Source organism: Cervus elaphus, chromosome 31, assembly GCF_910594005.1.
Source record: "Cervus elaphus chromosome 31, mCerEla1.1, whole genome shotgun sequence".
In the NCBI taxonomy this organism is placed as follows: Eukaryota; Metazoa; Chordata; class Mammalia; order Artiodactyla; family Cervidae; genus Cervus; species Cervus elaphus.
Window position 1 is genome coordinate 14786361 of NC_057845.1, and position 21224 is coordinate 14807584.

Sequence of the window (21224 nt, forward strand, 5' to 3'; positions counted from 1 at the left end):
CACATAGGGACTCTAAAGAAACAAGGGAGAAGATGGCCATTTATACGCTAAGGGAAATGCCTTTAGCAGATCTTTTTCTCATGGCTTTCGGGAGGAACCGGCCCTCCAGACAGAACGCCTTGAGCTGGACTGCTAGCTTCCAAACTATGCAATAATAAAAACCATTTATAAATAAATGGTTTTTATTATTGCATCACAACCACATCATTAGGTTGTGGTGCTTTTATATTGCAGTCTTGATTTTATCCAACTTGTGTCACGTTTATTTATATCAAACCTGACCACTTCTTTCTTCTTGAATTCTCCCTTCATTTGTCTTCTATGATACTTTTCCTTCCTCTTCTTCCTTCTACAAAGACCAAATCATTAGTGTTTATTGGGGAATTGCACCATTCCTTTGGTTTTAAAAGCATATTTCAGGTAATGAAATGGGAATGCCAAACTATATATTTCCACCAATATCTGTGCCCTGAGTTATAAAAGCAGTGGATATTCTCATTTAACAAATCTGTAGACACTTCTGATTCCAAACTAAACCAATGCCTTCTCCTCTTGGATTCCTTATTCTTAGTTCCCTAAACTGCATATATTGGCATCACCTCCAAACACTTGAGTGTATGTAACACACCTGAGGACCTTCTTTCCCTCATTTTTAGGCCTAGTAACCCAATAAGCTTTTGATTCTGCTTCTTTCTTTCCATCTCTTCTCCTAATGTATATGGAAGTATGCCATTATCACCCACATGATTTCTATACTTTCCCAAATGATCTGTCTATACTTTGATATAATCTCTTCTAATTCATCCTCCTCATGCATGCAGAGTACTATATACACTCTTCTCAAAATTGTTAGCATATTGCCAGATTTGTTTTGTTATTCTCCCTCCTTCCTGGATCTCTCCCTACCCTCCCTCTCCATATATTCATATTATTTGTTATAACATATGTTAGCAGACTGCATACATCATGCACCATTATCCGTTAGTGCTTCACTGTATTTCCTAAGGAGGGTATTGTCTATAGTACAATTTTAAAATCTAGCAAATGTATGTTCAATTTAATATTAGCATCCAATCATCTGTAGTCATATTTTTCAATACATTATTCATCTCAATCATGTTCTTTATAGTACTTGTTTTTCACTTTACTGAATTTATAGGCTTACCTGGTGGCTCAGATGGTAAAGAATCTGCATATAACTCAGGAGATCCAGGCTCAGTCTCTGGGCAGGAAGATCCCCTGGAGAAGAGAATGGCTACCCACTCCCATATTCTTGCCTGGAGAATCCCATGGGCAGAGGAGCCTGGTGGGCTACTGTCCATGACATTGCAAAGAGTCGAACCTGACTGAACAACTAACATTTTCATTTCACGTTCATTTCTTACTGCATTTAGCTGTCATTCATTTGGGTTTAGTCACTAAGTTGTGTCCAACTCTTTGTGACCCCATGGACAGTAGCCCACCAGGCTCCTCTGTCCATGGAATTTTCCAGGCAAGAATACTGGAGTGGGTTGCCATTTCTTTCTCCAAGGTATCTTCTTAGTCTCTTATAATCTGGAAATTTTTTTCAACCTTTCTTTGACATGCATACGATTGACATTTTGAAAACTATACACTAGTCATTTTATTGCTTTTTCTTAATTTTGGATTTTCTGAGATTTCTCATGATAAAATTCAGGTTAATTTTCCTAAAATACTACTGAAATGAAACTGTGTTCTTTTCAGAGTAATACATCCAGAGTATATGATTCCATCAGTCATATTATTTGTCATATTAATTATCATCATGTAGCTAAAGGGTTGTTTGGTTCCTCAGATCTGTAGTTATTGGATTGGCCAAAAAGCGTGTTTGGGTTTATCATCTTTCAAACAAACCCAAACATACTCTTTGGCCAACTCAATACTACTTTTTAAAAAATCCTTATAAGTAGCAATGTTAGGGGAGATTTTGGATAATAATATTCTAATACTAAATATACTTTGATTTCTATGTTGAATGTTCATTGATGATTTTTCCTGAATCATATTTTACTCATAAAGTTCAACATTTTAAATGGCATCTAAGACCTTGAAAGATTTATCTCTTCCTTATTTCCTCATTTCATTCTCTTGCCATCTCTCCTTCTATTTATTTATCTATATGGTTTTTGGAGACATTGGCTATATTTTGCCTACTACTTTAAGCTATTCACAATTTTTTTTATTATATATGTGTTTTTGTGTATGTATGTGAAATATATTCTACCACAGCTGATGTTCATTCATTCCATTATCCCCTCATCAAAAGCACAAGGGGTGTTTATAAGACACAAAATGTTCTTGTAGTTCATGTAAAGTCTCTCAATATACTAACTGGGAGAAATTCACTATTAAAACAACTCTACTATATTTATATTTCTTCATGTGCTGGTTATCTGTTTTCTGACTTAAGATAATAAAATCTTAATGACAGAGTATCTTCCACCTTCTGCTAAGTAGTCTTCCACACACAGCTTTTCTTCAAGGTCTGATGTATGTTCCTGGAATGCACATTTAATTGAATAATATAGTATAAAAATATAATTAAAGCTATAAATATGCAGGAGCAAAATAGACTAATATTTCACTGGGCCAATAAAATGAACCATTGCATGACATGCTGTATTATCTCAGCCAATACCTTGTCCCATTAACGATAATGGAGACTTGTCTGCCAATTTGAACTTCAACAATATTCAACATTATCTGTTAGTTCTTTTTACTCCCCATTATGGGTGGCTGGAATTTTTACTTGTTTATATTTTGGGCTGCAACTGAATCTATTTTTAGTTAAATTTCTAATCCTTTATAAATATTAAAAAACTATTTTTAAACATATGTGGTGCTTTAATGTATAAGTATATTTATATTTAAATGTATAAGTAAATGTACATTTAAATATATGTGATAGATCAGTCCTGGGTGTTCATTGGAAAGACTGATGCTGAAGCTGAAACTCCAGTACTTTGGCCACCTCATGTGAAAAGTTGACTCATTGGAAAAGACCCTGATTATGGGAGGGATTGGGGGCAGAGGATGAGATGGCTTGATGGCATCACCGACTCAATGGGCATGAGTTTGAGTAACTCCAGGAGTTGGTGATGGACAGGGAGGCCTGGCATGCTGCAATTCATGGGGTTACAAAGAGTCAGACACGACTGAGCGACTGAACTGAACTGCACTGATATATATTTATATAAGTATATATTTATATAAGTATAATGCATACTATATACATATATATTTAAATGTATAAGTATGCTTAATGTATAAGTAAATTATATTTAAAGAAAACAGAACATTTATTTATTTAGTTGAGATTTCTGATTTTGACTACATAGAGAAAAAGTGAAACAATTTGTTTCTGAGCATAAAATATTGACAACTGTTTTCTTTGATGGAAAACTGTCTGCAAAAATCAGGACAGACCAGCTCAGTGCTTCCAATTCTTATCAGATGTTCAGAGAGAAAGCACCTCAAGAGAGAAAAAGCCAATACAGAGCTTGAAAAGCAATTTGAACTTGTTCTGAAGCCATAGCTTGCAATCTGAAGTGTTTTAGTTGATAACTATTTTATATTCTGCCTTGCTCATATCTTGCTTTGTCAAAACTGCTGAAATTTTTGAAGTTTTTAGAAAACACATTCCCTATATTTTGCAAAAAGTATTTTGCAGTCAGCATTTAGTCAGAATTTACTACTCAAATCAAGTAACTCCCACTTAAAGGACACATAGGTAGACGGAAAGATAACTATCTACTTCTCACTGAGGAAACCAAAGTTATGATGCACATTGTCTTGTTGCATAAGAAGACTATGAACTGTTTCCACATCTAAAATCTGAAGGATGGAAATGTGCTTATAAACTTCTGACGTATACATTTACAAAGAGAAAAAACAGAGTACATCTTTATGAAAAAGTTACTCAATATTTATTGATTTTATCAATATTATGTATGTTGAACATTGGAAAATTATAAAAAACTATTTTCTATGATGCTTTGCAGACAAAATTGACTTGTATATTTTATTTTCAATTACATTTTATTTACTCCTTAGTGACTTGCTTTTTGTCAGTTAATATTATGTCTCGAAGGATTTTTGTTTTTCATCTGTCTACACATAGCTGCACATTATTTCATTAATGATGATTTTAAGGTTTTTTTTTCCAATTACTTTATTAGTTGGAGGCTAATTATTTTACAATATTGTAGTGGTTTTCGCCATATATTGACATGAATCAGCCATGGGTTACATGTGTTCCCCATCCTGAACCCCTCTCCCACCTCCCTCCCCATCCCATCCCTCTAGGTCTTCCCAGTGCACCAGCCCTGAGCACTTGTCTCATGCATCCAACCTGGGCTGGTGATCTGTTTCACCCTTGATAGTATACTTGCTTCGATGCTGTTCTCTCAGATCATCCCACCCTCACCTTATCCCATAGAGTCCAAAAGTCTGTTCTATACATCTGTGTCTACTAACGCATATATATGGAATTTAGAAAGACAGTAACAATTTTAAGGTTTTAATAAATTAATGGCCATATGTTTGGGCTTCCCAGGTGGCACAGCAGGAAAGAATGCACATACCAATTCAGGAGAGGCAGGAGACTCAAGTTCAATCCCTGGTTTTGGAAGATACCCTGGAGGAGGAAATGGTAACTCACGCCAGCACTCTTGCCTAGAAATCCGACAGGACAGAGGAGCCTGGCAGTCTATAGCCCATGGGGTTGCAAAGAATCAGACATGACTAAGCTACTGAGCACACATACATACTGTTTCCCCAATATGAACAACATTTATTTCTCACTTTTCAGAAGGCTGGGAAGTCTGATATCATGGAGCTAGCAGATTAGGTGTCTGGTGAAGTAATGTTTCTGGGCTGTAGAGTGCTGAATTCTGTGTCTTCACATGGCAAAAACAACAAGCTACCTATATGGGGCCTCTTTCATAAGGACACTAATTCCTCATAACCTAAGCACTTCCAGAATGTCTTACTTCCTAAGATCATCATTTGGACATTAAATTTTCAGCATATGAAATTTGGGGATACATAAACATTCATACTTTAGCATTTATAATTCTTATTTGAAACTTCTATTTATATTTTTGCTATTTTTATCAATAGGTTATAAGTCTTTCTTATAAATTATTTGTAGTTTTTCACATCAAAGAGTAAATTATGTTATCTATGGCATAAATATTTTTTCCTAGTGAGGCTTGAGTTTCTGAATGTCTTTCTGAAGAGGACGATATCTGATATATTAGGAAAACTATACTTTGAGACACCATCTTGTATGGCTCAGATGGTAAAGAATTTGCCTGCAATGCAGGTGACCCAGGTTCGATCCCTGGGTCAGGAAGATCCCCTGCAGAGGGAATGGAAACCCACTCCAATATTCTTGCCTGGAGAATTCTATGGACGGGGAAGCCTGGCAAGCTACAGTCCATGGGGTCACAAAGAATTGGACAGGACTGAGCAACTAACACTTTTACTTTCACTTTGAGACATATAATTCTTACAGATGTCTTATTTACTGAAAACAAACTCAAATAATGCATATAATGTACAGCATGTTAGAACATGTTAAACTGGGAAATATTCCATTGGGGCAGCTTTTCACAAATTTCCTCTTTCCTCATTCCATAAGATTTTGTCTCAAAGTTAGGTGTATTAGGTCTTAGTAAATTGCTGTCTTATAATTTTTATTTGACTTTATTTTAATGCTCTCTTTTTATAGATAAATTGTTGGGACTCTGTTGTTGTTCAGTAGCTCATTAATGTCTGACTCTTTGCGACCCCATGGACTGCAGCATTCCCCTGACATCTGTTCTTCACCATCTTCTGGAGCTTGCTCAAACTCATGTCCATTGAGTCAGTGATGCCATCCACCCATCTCATTCTTTGTCGTCCCCTTCTCCTCCCACCTTCAATCTTTCCCAGCATCAGGGTCTTTTCCAATGAGTCAGCTCTTCACATCACGTGAACAAAGCATTGGAGCTTCAGAATCAGTCCTTCCAATGAATATTCAGGGTTCTATAATCTTATATTAAAAGTTGGACAGCTTTTCAGTTTTCATTTCTGTTACTAGTTTTCTATTGCTATATAGAAAATTACTACAATACTCTGGCCACCTGATGTGAATAGCTGACTCATTGGAAAAGGCCCTGATGCTTGGAAAGCTTGAGGGCAAGAGGAGAATGGGATTACAGAGAATGAGATGGTTGAATGGCATCACCAATTCAATAGGCATGTGTTCGAGCAAACACTGGGAGACAATGAAGGACAGGGAAGCCTGGCGTGCTACAGTCCATGCGGTCGCAAAAAGACAAAACTTAGTGACTGAACAACAACAATGACAGCAAATTTGGTGGCTTAAAACAATACACATTTATCAACTCTGTAGACCAGAAATCTAAACACATGTTGCCTGAGTCCTCTTCTTAACATCTAACCAGGCTGAAATCAAGGGGTTGGCTAGGTCCACCTTCTTGTCTGAGGCACCTCTTTCTGAATAGCTAATTATTGGCAGAAAACTGAGGTAGCTAGCTGCTAGAAGCCATGAGCAATTACTTACAGCAAGGTTCCCTCCAAAATATGACATCTTGCTTCTGTCAGAAGAAATTCTGCAGCTGCTTCCAATCTCTTCAACTTTTGTCATTTAAGTACTTACCTGCTTAAGTCTGTCTCACACAAAATAATCTCTCTTCGATTAAATAAAAGTCAATTGCTCAGAGAACATATCTACATTTGCAAAAACGCTTCACCTTTTCGATATAACACAATAGTAACCTGTTTAAAAAAAAAAAAAAAAAAGCCCCACCCACTCAAGGTGAGCAATTATATGAAAGAATGCAAACCAGAGGGTGGAATCTAGAATCTTGGGGCTGTCTTAGAATTCTGCTTACCTCAATTTAGAACATTACACAGAGCTTTAAAATTGGATTTTCTTTGCAAGGAGGGGAAGCTAGGTTTTTGGTTGGGGAAAATTTTTATCTTTCCATTTATTCCCCTCTGAGAATTATTTTCAGATTTATCCCAGGCACTATTTCACAAATTTTGAAGCTTCTTCTTATATGTCTTGCCCTACCCATTCCATCAGCTTCAGCAGCCTCTTGAGCTCAGCAAGGTGCCACATTTATTTCTCTGCTTCCAGTTCCAAAGAGTGTCCAGGAAGAATGCCAGGTTTATTGAGGAGCACCCTCAGAGTTCATCTCATGTCATTATTTTGCCAAAGGATACAGTCCAGCAAAGCTGTTCAATCACTAAAAATAGTTGCCTCATATGTTTTATCCAAATTTGCAGTTGACTTTTTCTCACCAAAATAAATCTGGTACAGATTTCTGTATCATGGCTAGATGAGGAATTCCCTATGGCAAATGTAGTCAGAGAAAAACTTATTTTAATTGAAATATTTGATGAGCTCTCTGAAGTGATATAAATTGATATCATAATTGGAATGAAATATATTATTGACGACTGATTTTCCATGACTCTGAGGAGTCCTGAATCTTGTTTAGGGATTGGGAAAACTAATGGTATTTTAGAATCTCCCAACAGGTGGACATCAATTAGAATGATAATTTCCTGAAGGATTTAGGGGACTCTGTGCTTCCTCTGGTGTGAAAATAACAAGTGGATACATTTGGGTGAGAATCAAGTCATGGTGGTGGTGGTTTAGTTGTTAAGTCGTGTCTGACTCTTGCGACCCCATCAACTAGACTGTAGCCTGCCAGATCCCCCTGTTCATGGGATTTTTCAAAGAAGAATACTGGAGTGAGTTGCCATTTCTTTCTCTAGGGGATCTTCCTGACTCAGGAATCGAACCCAGGTCTCCTGCATTACAGGCAGATTCTCTAATAACTGAGCTACAAGGGAGACCCCATCAAGTCATGGGGAGAAGATTACACTTTCCACACAGTCTGTAGGGCTTCACTAGCCACTAACTGAGGACAAAAGAGGAGATGGACACTTGCTGGGCTGGGGTGCTGGTTAAGAATCTGATACAGACACTTGAAGAATTAATCATACATGGACTTGGAAGCAAACCACCTAAAATGAGAAAACATAATTTTTTATGTCCCACAATTCTTTATATTCAAGTTCTGTCTGGAACACCCATGAAACTTCTGTTGAATACATATATAAAATATATCCACAAGTTCTTGCTTTCACTTGTTCAACACTTCCCTTCTTATTTATTTTTCTTTAACAACACCTGGAATCAGATTACAAGCTACTCTCTCCTTTGCATTGGGCTTCCAACTGAAATTATTTTAGTTCATATTCATTTACACTTTATCAACCATTGGAGACTCCTTTATAATTTTATTTCTTGTGAATTTATCTCAAAATGATGCAATCTACTGATATTTTCTACTGATTGAAGACAAAGCTTTAGGACAAATGGTCAGATGAATCACCTAACAGCCAACAAGGGACACTTTTGCCATTATTTTCAGGGACATGTTTAGTTTCAAATACATGTGCATGTATGGTGTGTTGATGCTTCTTGTCCTGAAGGAAAGAGTGTGCATCCAATATTAATTATGCTTAAGAGTTGTGTTCTAGTATAAAAGTTTATGAATATTTTAGCAGGAAAAAAAGCTTTTTAGCAAAATTTGCATTAAAGGAAAGACATAAAATGGAAGAAAGCACAATAACAATTGAACTGGGGCCAGAGTGTTCAGAAACACCACAATCCTGATCCTAATAACTTTTGTCCCCTGTGATCTCAGAAAAGTTTGAAAAGCAGAAGAAGAATAGATAAGACAGTAGCCCAATCTTAGAAAGCATGTTTTATAATCCTGATACAGCCCTCCTCAACTGTATGATCTTGGCAAACTGATTGACCTCTGTGGCATTTAATTTCTTCATTAGTCAAATAAATTGGTGAAAAAAAATATATCAATAGAAGTTTCTGCATTAAAACCTAGCTAAGACATTGATCAAAGGATGATCTACGTGTAATTAGTCCCCCAAAATAGAAATATTTATGACTTTCATGATTAATTAATTTTTGTAATTGGAAATGATAAAATACCTAAAGGAAATATAGCCACAGTTCATTGTCAAGACACTGTAGAAACAATAAGACAATTCTGTCTATAGTGCAGAACAATTTAAATGTGCACATTGAACCCTATGACATTCTATAATCATAAAAATAAATGATTGGATTTATACAGGTAAATGGTCAATAGCTATAATATATAACAACTGAATTATTTCCCGAAAAAATTCCCAGTCTAAATTCATAATGGCCTATTACGGGAAAAAACATTTCAATCTTCATATGATCTATAATTTGACATTTAAACTCTAGGTCTTCTCTTTTTCTCAAGTTCATTATGAAGGGTTAAAATAATAACAAAATAAGCTAAAATCTACCACTATTAATGAACCATGACTTTTTATAAGAAGCAATGGATATGACTTCAGTCTAATTATATGATGCAGGAATAACTAGGAGACTCTCTTTGAATAAAAATGTTCAAAATGCCTCCTAGAAGACTGTAACCCTATTTTTGGTTTTGAAAGTTTGAAGACTTTTACATTTTTGAAACTATATATATATATATAGCTATAACTATCATTTATGTATCTATTATCTATCTATACATCTAACTAACAAGCAATCTTTCTAAATTACTCTCTCCAGGGAGAAATAACTATATATTTTTTAGTGTCATTCTCATCATCATAGTAATGATGGGTTGCTCTAGCTAGAAATGTATCCCATTCTTAAGTGAATGGAATACACACTATTTTAAGAGGAACATAAAATCTTGATCTTTTAGACACTGTTGAAAAAAAAAGGCAGTTGGAGAAAATGAGATGCACTAAAGTAGGAAAATATGGGACCCAGGAAATTGTCAACTGGCTGTCAGGGAACAAAACTAGGAGATTTAAGTATGCCTCAAACAAATCTCAGGTGTCTTATCTAATGCCTCCTCAGACTCAACTTGATATTTTCTCTTAATTTTCAAAATGATGAGGTTTTACACGTTGCAAAAAAAAAAAAAAAAAATGTTTCTTTATCTTTTTTATTTGGTCCCATAAAACTCATATTCCTAGCCATATTCATTCATTCAAACATACAAATATGTAGTGAGCACCTTATAAGCCACACACTATTTTAGGTGATGCTGGCAGAGCAATGAGCAAAGCCTATAAAGTTCCCTGCCTTTGTGGAATTTATGTTCTGGCACATTCTTAGGTGTCATTGCTTAAGTATGGCTGCTGAATGGGACCCTTCTCTTAGGCTGAGGAAAGCAAATATGTCTCCTTTATCTTCTGTGCTTCATGCCTACTGCATCCCATTCAATTGTGATAGACTCAGTTGCTCCATGCCTAGTGAAAATTCTGCCTATTTTAGATTATATTTATTTTCATTGTTTGAGACATACTAACTGTTTCCATTGACACTGAAAACCTATTTTGCGACATACTTCAGACTTGCAATATGCAATAGTTCTTGCTCTACAACATGGGGGCTGCATTTCTAAGTAAAGTTGTTTTGCCTTGCTGTTGCTGTTTTTCTTTTCCTTTTTTTAATCATCCTGAAAACAGTTCCCCTTTCTATTTTCTTTAATATGAAATAATACAACTGAACTCTGTTATGAAATATTTAAACAGAAATATATGACTTTTTCAAGACATGTGCCAAGAGGCTTCTGATACACATGGAGCTTCCTAATACACTACAAGTCACATCACTTAATAGGCCTTCAAAAATCACTTTTTTTTTTTTCCTTTCAAACATCATTTTAGTAAAAAGCTTGGTACTTAAATCCTAATTTAAACTGGATTAAATCATAAAAATGTCCTTGTTTAGAAAATTCCTATTTGGAGCCCTGAAATACTCAGACGTAAAGAGAGTCTCTCCAGTATTTAAGCTATAGACCACGCTGCAGCTACAGGATGTATAAATATCCTGAAGCCACTCAGCTTTGTGGTGAGTTGGAAAGTTTTGGCAGCAAAGAAATACCTGTTTGCCAGCACTGAGGTCCTCTAGTGTGTGCCCCCCTCCTGATTTCTTGCCATATAGCCAATTCCCAGTTGCTGGGGTAATCATCAAGTACAATACAAGATCAAAAGAAGTATGTCCTTAGGTTGATATTTTTCCATTTTTCCACCCAGCAGCTAAATAAACATTCATCAATTTTCTCACAGTGGGCTGACTTCTAATTTTGAAGAAATGATTATAGAGACTTCTTTGAACCCACTAGAAAGGGAACATGTAGGTCCAGGTTACACAGTGATTAGTACTTTATGGAAACCCTTCTGAGATTTCTCCCAGAAAAAAAAAAAAAAAGGAAGAAAAGAAAATACTACTAATGAACCCCACTGTGCCAATCTGTCACTGGTGGTGTGAGCACACACTACTGTTTTATGACATTCCACCAGTCCCTGTGACCCTGAGTTTGATCTTAGGATGTCAACTAAAGCATCCTTCATGTGTTCAAGCTGATTGCTCAAAGCTTGTATTCATTCCTCTAAAAATAACCATCCAATATAAAGCATACGAGTAAGAGTAACGAAGGGACTTCCCTGGTGACTCAGTGGTAAAGAATCTGCCTGCCAGTGCAAGAGACATAGATTTGATCTTGGGTTGGGAAGATCCCCTGAAGAAGGAAATGGCAACCCACTCCAGTATTCTTACCTGGGAAATCCCATAGACAGAAGAACTTGGTGGGCTGCAGTCGATGGGGTTGTAAAAGAATGGGATATGACTGAGTGAATAACGAACAATAGTAACGAAAGTTCTGCAGCATGTACACTCATTTATGAGCACATACAATATTTTAACATTTTTTCATATACAATGAATTTAAGTAGTTCCAATACGTAAAATATTTTACTTATCTTCACATAGGGCTTTAAATATTCTTATCACTATATTTAAGTTATGAATGTTGTTGGTATATATTTGCTTCTTCTGATAGATCCATCAGGCTTTCAAAGACATAAAATGTATCTTGGACATCTCTAACCCAAGAAAGCAACACCAATATATAACTAATGTAAAATATTAATTAGTGTCTTTAAAAATCAGGAAAAATTGGTTACTAGATATATTTTGCATATAGGATGATCTATTTCCATTCTTACTAAGTTATGTGCTTATAATAATTTTTGCATTTTACTATTCATGCCTTACTTATACCCATTTACTTTACCATGGTTTTATATTTTAAAAGAGAGTGGCTTCTATTTTTTTCTCGGTGATATTGCTGAGCCCCAAAACCATTCACAAAAATATACATTAGATATATACAGTATTTTACATTCCTAAGATGAGCTGGGGCCCTGGTTCAAACAAGGTTTTCTCCCTAAAAATTGACTGTGGCTGTTGTATAAAAGTCAACTGAACACAATAATATGTGAGATGCAATTAAAGACTAATGTGTTCATTTGCATTTAGGAAGATCTGTTCTAATAGCTAATGAGTGAACCAATCATTTTTCAATATCCGTTATCATTTCATATTTACAATTTCAAGTCTCAGTTCAATTCAGTTCACTTGAGGCGTTCATTCCTATCCTACTCTTTGCAACCACATGGACTGCAGCATGCCAGGCTTCCCTGTCCATCACTGACTCCCAGAGCTTGCTCAAACTCATGTCCATTGAGTCGGTGGTACCATGAGACAATCTCATCCTCTGTTGTCCCCTTCTCCTCCTGCTTTCAATCATTCTCAGCATCAAGGTCTTTCCCAGTGAGTCAGTTCTTCATATCAGGTGGCCAAAGGATTGGAGTTTCAGCTTTAGAATCAGTCCTTCCAATGAAGTCCTTCCCTCATAGTCAGCAAAAGAGTCCGAAATGCAGTACTTGGATGCAGTCTTAAAAATGACAGAATGAACTCTGTTTATTTCCAAGGCAAATAATTCAATATCATAGTAATAAAAGTCTATACCCCAACTAGTAATGCTGAAGAAGCTGAAGTTGATCAGTTCTAGGAAGACCTACAAGAACTTCTAGAACTAACACCAAAAAATATTTCTTTTTCCTTATACAGGATTGGAATGGAAAAGCAGGAAGTCAAGAGATACCTGGAGTAAAAGGCAAATTTGGCCTTCGAGGAACAAAATGAAGCATGAAAGTGGCTAACAAGATGTTTGCCAAGAGAAGGCACTGTTCATAGCAAACACCCTCTTCCAGCAACACAAGAGAAGCCTCTACACATGGACATCACCAGATGGTCAAAACCGAAATCAGACTGATTATATTCTTTGCAGCCAAAGATGGAGAAGTCCTATAGAGTCAGCAAAAACAAGACCACAAGACCGGGAGCTGACTGTGGCTCAGATCATGAACTCCTTATTGACAAATTCAGACTTAAATTGAAAAAAGTAGGGAAAACAATTAGACCACTAAGGTATGACCTAAATCAAATCCTTTAAGATTATATAGTGGAAGTAGCAAATATATTCAAGGGATTATATCTGATAGACAAAGTGCCTGAAGAATGATGGACAGAGGTTCATGACATTGTATAGGAGGCAGAGAACAAGATGACCCCAAAGAAAAAGAAATGTGAAAAGTTTAAATGGTTGTCTGCTGCTGCTGCATCGCTTCAGTTGTGTCCGACTTTGTGCAACCCCATAGATGGTAGCCCACCAGGCTCCGCTGTCCCTGGGATTCTCCAGGCAAGAACACTGGAGTGGGTTGCCATTTCCTTCTCCAGTGGTTGTCTATGGAGGCCTTAAAAGCAGCTGAGAGTAGAAGAGAAGCTAAAGACAAAGGAGAAAAGGAGAGATAGACCCCTCTGAATGCAGAGTTCCAAAGAATAGCAAGGAGAGACAAGAAAGCCTTCCTCAGTGATCAATGAAAAGAAATAAAGGAAAACAACAGAATGGGAAAGACTAGAGATCTCTTCAAGAAAATTAGAGATACCAAGGAATCATTTCATGCAAAGATGGGCACAATAAAGGACAGAAATGGTATGGACATTACAGAAGCAGAAGATATTTAGAAGAGGAAGCAAGAATACAAAGAAGAAGTTTACAAAAAGATCTTCATGACCCAGATAACCACAATGGTCTGATCACTCACCTAGAGCCAGACATCTTGGTATGAGTAATCAAGTGGGCCTTAGGAAGCATCAGTACCAATAAAGTTAGTGGAGGTGATGGAATTCCAGTTGACCTATTTCAAATCCTAAAAGATAATGCTGTTACGGTGCTGCAGTCAATAGGCAAGTAAATTGAAAAAGTCAACAGTGGTCACAGGTCTGAAAAAGGTCAGTTTTCATTCCAATCCCAAAGAAAGGCAATGCCAAAGGAAGTTCAAACTACCACACAATTGCACTCATTCTCACACGCTAACATGTAATGCTCAAAATTCTCCAAGTTAGCCTTCAGCAGTATGTGAACCATGAACTTCCAGACACTAACTGGATTTAGAAAAGGCAGAGGAACCAGAGATCAAATAGCCAACATCCGCTGGATCATTGAAATAGCAAGAGAGTTACAAAAAAATATCTACTTCTGCTTTATTGACTATGCCAAAGCTTTGATTGTGTGGATCACAACAATCTGTGGAAGATTCTTCAAGAGATGGGAATACTAGGTGACCTAACCTGCCTCCTGAGAAATCTCGGTGCAGGTCAAGAAACAACAGTTAGAACTGGACATGGAACAATAGTCAGGTTCCAAATCAGGAAGGAATTAGCCTGCTTATTTCACTTATATGCAGTGTATATCATGCAAAATGCAGGGCTGGCTGAACCACAAGCTTGAAACAAGATTGTTGGGAGAAATATAAATAACCTCAGATATGTAGATGACACCACCCTTATGGCAGAAAGTGAAGAACTAAAGAGCTTCTTGATGAAAGTGAAAGAGGAGAGTGAAAAAGTTAGCTTAAAACTCAACATATATAGAACGAAGATCATGGCATCTGGTCCCATCACTCCATGGCAAATGGATGGGGAAACAGTGGAAACAGCAGCAGACTTTATTTGTTTGGGCTCCAAAATCATTGCAGGTGGTGATTGCAGCCATGAAATAAAAAGCCATTTACTCCTTGGAGGAAAATTTATGACCAACCTAGACAGCATATTAAAAAGCAGAAACATTACTTTGCTGACAAAGGTCCATCTAGTTAAAGCTTTGGTTTTTCCAGTAGTCATGTATGGATGTGAGAGTTCGACTATAAAGAAAGCTGAGCTCAAAAGAATGGATGCTTTTGAACTGTGGTGTTGGAGAAAACTCTTGAGAGTCCCATGGACTGCAAGGAGATCCAACCAGTCCATCCTAACAGGAATCAGTCCTGAATATTCATTGGAAGGACTGATGTTGGAGCTGAAACTCCAGTAACTTGGCCACCTGGTGTGAAGAACTGACTCATTGGAAAAGCCCCTGATGCTGGGAAAGATTGAATGCAGGAGGAGAAGGGCATGACCAGGATGAGATGTTTGGATGTCATCACCGACTCAATGGACATGAGTTTGAGCAAGCTCTGGGAGTTACTGATGGATGGGGAAGCCTGGCATGCTGCAGTTCATGTGGTCACAAAGAGTTGGACACAACTGAGTGACTGAACTGAACTTCCACTGAATAGTTAAAAGTGATCTCCTTTACGATTGACTGGTTTAATCTGCTTGCAGTCCAAGGGACTCTCAATAGTCTTCTCCAACACCACACTTCAAAAACATCAATTTTCCAATGATCAGTTTTCTTTATGGTCCAACTTTCACATCCATACATGATTATCGGAAAAACCATAGCTTTGACTAGACAGACCTTTGTTGGCAAAATAATGTCTCTGCTTTTTAATATGCTGTCTAATTTGGTCATAGCTTTTGTTCCAAGGAGCAAGTGTCTTTGAATTTTATGGCTGCAGTTACCATCTAGCATCATTTTGTGCTGAGTCTCTCAGTCACGTCCGACTCTTTGCAACCCCATAAACTGCAATATGCCAGGCTCCTCTGTCCATGGGGATTCTCCAGGCAAGAATACTAGAGTTGGCTGTCATGTCCTCCTCCAGGGCATCTTATCAACCCAGGGATTGAAGTCAGGTCTCCAGCATTGCAGGCAAATTCTTTATCAACTGAGCCACCAGGGAAGCAGCGATTTTGGAGACCAAGAAAATAAGTCTGTCACAGTTTCCATTGTTTCCCCATCTATTTGCCATGAAGTGATGGGACTGGAAGATTGGAGAAATAGCTCCAGAAATAATGAAGAGATGGAGCCAAAGCAAAAACAAGTGCATTTGTGGATGTGACTGGTGATGGATTTAAAGTCCAATGCTGTAAAAAATTATATTGTATAAGAACAATGAATGTTAGGCCCATGAATCAAGGTAAACTGGAAGTGGTCAAGCAGGAAATGGCAAGAATAATATCGACATTTTAGGAATCAGTATACTCAAATGGATCATCCTATATACAAAACTATTACACTGAAAGATCAACTCCCCAGGTCAGTAAGTGCCCAATATACAACTGGAGAAGAGTGGAGAAATAACTCCAGAAAGAATGAAGAGATGAGCAAAAACAATGTCCAGTTGTGGATGTAACTGGTGATGGAAGCAAAGTTCAATGCTGTAAAGAATAATACTGCATAGCAACCAGGAACGTTAGGCCCATGAATCAAGGTAAATTGGAAGTGGTCAAATAGGAGATGCAACAGTGAACATTGACATTTTAGGAGTCAGTGAACTAAAATGGACCAGACTGAGCACATTTAACACAGGTGACTATTGTATCTATTACTGTGGGCAAGAATCCCTTAGAAGAAATGGAATAGCCCTCACAGTCAACAAAAGAGTCTGAAATACCGTACTTGGATACAGTCTCGAAAATGACAGAATAATCTCTGTTAATTCCCAAGGTAAGCCATTCAGTATCACGTAATCTAAGTCTATGCTTCAACCTCTAATGTTGAAGAAGCTGAAGTTGAATGATTCCATGATGACCTACAAGAACTTCTAGAACTGACACCCAAAAAAGATGTCCTTTTCATGATAGGGGACAAGAATGCAAAAGTAAGGAGTCAAGAGATACCTAGAGTAACAGGCAAGTTTGGCCTTGGAGTACAAAATGAAGCGGGGGAAAGGCTAACAGAGCATTGCCAAGAGAACCCACAGGTAATAGCAAACAACCTCTTCACAACACAAGAGATTACTCTACACATGGACATCACCAGATGGTCAATACTGAAATCAGATTGATTATATTCTTTGCAGCTGAAGATTGAGAAGCTCTATACAGTCAGCAAAAACAAGGCCCGAGCTGACTGTGGCTCAGATTATGAACTCCTTATTGCCAAATTCATACTTAAATTAAAGAAAGTAGGGAGAACCACTAGACCATTCATGTATGACCTAAATCAAATCCCATATGATTACATAGTGGAAGTGGCAAACAGATTCAAGGGATTAAATTTAATTGACAGAATACCCAAAGAAACATGGATGGAGGTTTGTGATATTGTACAGGAGGCGGTGATGAAGATCATCCCCGAGAAAAACAAATGTAAAAAGCTAAATTTGTTGTCTGAGGCCTTAAAATTAGCTGAGAAAAGAAGAGAAGCTAAAGGCAGGGGAGAAAAGGAAAGATGTACTCATCTGAAATCAGAGTTCCAATTAATAGCAATGAGAAATGGAAAGCCTTCCTCAGTGATCAATGCAACAAAATAGAGGAAAACAATGGAATAGGAAAGACTAGAGATCTCTTCAAGAATAGAGACATCAAAGGAACATTTCATGCAAAGATGGACACAACAAAAGAAAGAAACTTTATGGATATAACGGAAGCAGAAGATTTTCAGAAGAGGTGGCAAGAACACACAGAACTTTACAAAAATGATCTTCATGACCCTGAGAACCACGGTGGTGTGATCACTCACCTAGAGCCAGATATCCTGGAATGTGAAGTCAAGTGGGTCTTAGAAAGCATCAGTACCAACAAAGCAAGTGGAGGTGATGGAATTCCAGTGGAGCTATTTCAAATCCTATTCCAGCTGAGCTATTTCAAATTCTAAAAGATGATGCTGTGAAAGTGCTGCACTCAATAAGCCAGCAAATTTGGAAAATTCAGCAGTGGCCACTGGACTGGAAAATACCAGTTTTCATCCCAATCCGAAAGAAAATAAATGCCAAAGAATGTTCATACTACCGCACAACTGCACTCATCTCACATGCTAGCAAAGAAATGGTCAAAATTCTCCAAGTCAGACTTCAACAATATATGAACCATGAACTTCCAGATGTTCAAGCTGGATTTAGAAAAGGCAGAGAACCAGAGGTCAAATTGTCAACATCCATTGGATTATAGAAAAAGTAAGAGAGTTCCAGGAAAGGGAAAAAAAAAAAAAAAAATATATATATATATATATATATATATATATATATATATATACACTTCTGCATTATTGACTACACCAAAGCATTTGACTGTGTGGATCACAACAAACTGTTGAAAATTCTTCAAGAGATGGGAATACCAGACCACTTTACCTGCCTCCTGAGAACTGTGTATGCAGGTAGGAAGCAACATTTAGAACCAGACATGGAACAACAGACTTGCTCCAAATTGGGAAAGGAGTCCATCAAGGCTGTATATTTTCAGCCTGCTTATTTAACTTACATGCGGAGTACATCACGCATAACACTGAGCTGGATGAAGTACAAGCTGGAATCAAGATTGCCGTGAAAAATATAAATAACCTCAGATATGCAGATGACACCACCCTTATGGCAGAAAGCAAAGAGGAACTAAAGATGATGAAAGTGAGAGAGGAGAGTAAAAAAAGCTGCCTTAAAATTCAACATCTACAATTCTATTCAATGAAAAGAGAAAAACTGGCATTCTTTTAAAAAATCTCCAAATAATTGTTGAATATATTTTCTTGAAAAAACATTTAAAACAAGTTTGAGTATCCTTTAATTAGCACATTCTTTCTACACTCCCCAGCAACACCCATTATTTCTTAGGGAATAGTCCTTGTTCCTTATGTCTTTTTTATCTACTCACTGACTTGCAATCTCTTCCAGGCTTTTGTTTTAAATAACTACAATATGTGAATAAATCCAAATGCTTGTTTTCACCTGTGAACACCTATCCAAACTACAAACCTCTAAAAACAACTGCATATTAATTATCACTAATTAGATGTCTAAAATTTTAGCTTACGCTTGTATGTGCTCGGTCCTGTTCGACTCCTCCAGGGGTCTGTAACCTACCAGACTCCTCGGTCCATGGAGTTTACCAGACAAAAATACTAGAGCAGATTGTCATTTCCTACTGCAGGGGATCATTGAACCTGAATCTCCTGTGTCCCCTGCAATGGCAGGCAGATTTGTTTGTTTGTTTGTTTGTTTAACCACTGAGCCACGTTACATTGTGCTAAAACAAAACTACTATTCCTCTCTCAAAACCTACCTTCCCGCACATTCTTCCTGATTTTTATGAACAACATTTTTATTCTTCATTATTTAGTTCCATGAAAAAGTGATACTGTTAGTTGCTCTTTGCGACCCAAGGACTGTAGCCCACTAGGCTCTCTGTCTGTGGGATGCTCCAGGCAAGAATACTGTGGTCAGTAGCCAATCTCTTCTCCAGGCGATCTTCCTGACCCAGGGATCCAACCCAGATTTCCCGCCTTACAGGCAGACTCTTTACTGCCTGAGTCCCTAGGGAAGTCCATTCAGTCCCATATAGTACCATTTTTGTTGAATACTCATTTTCTTTGCAGCATGATATCCATTACTACTTTTGCATTAGAGCTACAGAATGTAATACATTATAGAAACAGCTTTATATGTACAACAAATGCAGATCTTATTTTGCATTGTAATCTCATGACTGAGAAAAGCAGATTAAAATCAAGTTGACCTTTTCATTGTTTTTCTTAACTGTTTCCTAAATGAATGAATAAATAAATATGTTTGTATATATACAAACAGGGGTAATTATTCCTAAATATTACTTTTTAAACATAGAAGTAAATATCTTTTAATTTGAAAGATCCTGTTAGTACTGTTTAATTTTTACTGATAAAAAATTCCTAATTGAGGAGTTCCCTGGTGGTTGAGTGGTTAGGATTCAGCTCATTGCTATGACCCAGGTTCAACCCCTGGTCTGAGAACTGAAATCCCACAAGCCATTTGGGGGGGGGGGGGAAATTAATTAAAAAAAAAAAAGACTTAATTAAAAACATTTTTTCCCCAAAAACTCCAAAGTTTATTTCATATGATTGCTGTTGAATTATGACAAGTATTTACTAATTATAACACTGATAGACTTAGGATTCAATATATAATGATCTTACAAATATATATTGTAGTTTATATGGAATTTTAGTGTCCAAAAATAGTTTGTAAATCCCTTAGAACATAGAAAAATTATATTAAATTTCACATATGTATTCTAAACAAATGCATTTTCATACTCTATTAGAATTTTAAACTTTTATTAGGTATTCAATAAGGTTAGTCTTTTCCCCCTGAAGTAAAATTATAAGATGGAACTTGGGAAAATTCTAAGGAGTCCATTTAGAATGACAACAGTTCTCCTAAGACCTGACACTGTTTCTTGTGTTTGCTTTAGGCCAAAGACTTCCACTACAGATCCAGACATATTTTGGTGTTAGTTGATAGTCTAGACTTTTTTTCTAGGAATAATATGATAGACATATTCAATCTCAGTCTACACTTGGAAAATATACTCTATGATGAGCTTTAAAGAGCTTAAGTAGTCAGGCTGCTTGACTTTTAAACCCTGCTTAATTTTTTACCTGATATATAATCTTTAGCAAATTATTTAACTTTGTTATCTTTCATTATCTCATCTATAAAACTGAGATAATAAAAATAATTTATATAACAGAGTTACTGTGAGATTTAAATGAAGTAATATATGAAAGGCAGTGTAGAATAACCCAACATTTTATTAATGCTAAGGGAATGTCTGCAGTTATGGTTAAAGCCTAAAATATATACTCTGGACCTGGATATATTCTAACTTCCATTTTTGACATCCCTTTCCTCTTTCTTGAGATCTAGTCTCCTCTCCCATTTTTTTCTTACTGATCCTCTCGATCCCAGTGTAAGCCAGAGTGTGGATCCTATATTCCTTCCCACTCAACAAAATGCTACTGGGTTATTAGCAGACAAACAAAATGACAGTTGTTAAGGATTTAAGATACAGCTTCTCCTAGTATTGATTTCATTTGAAGAGGAGAAGCAGCAGACTATTCTAG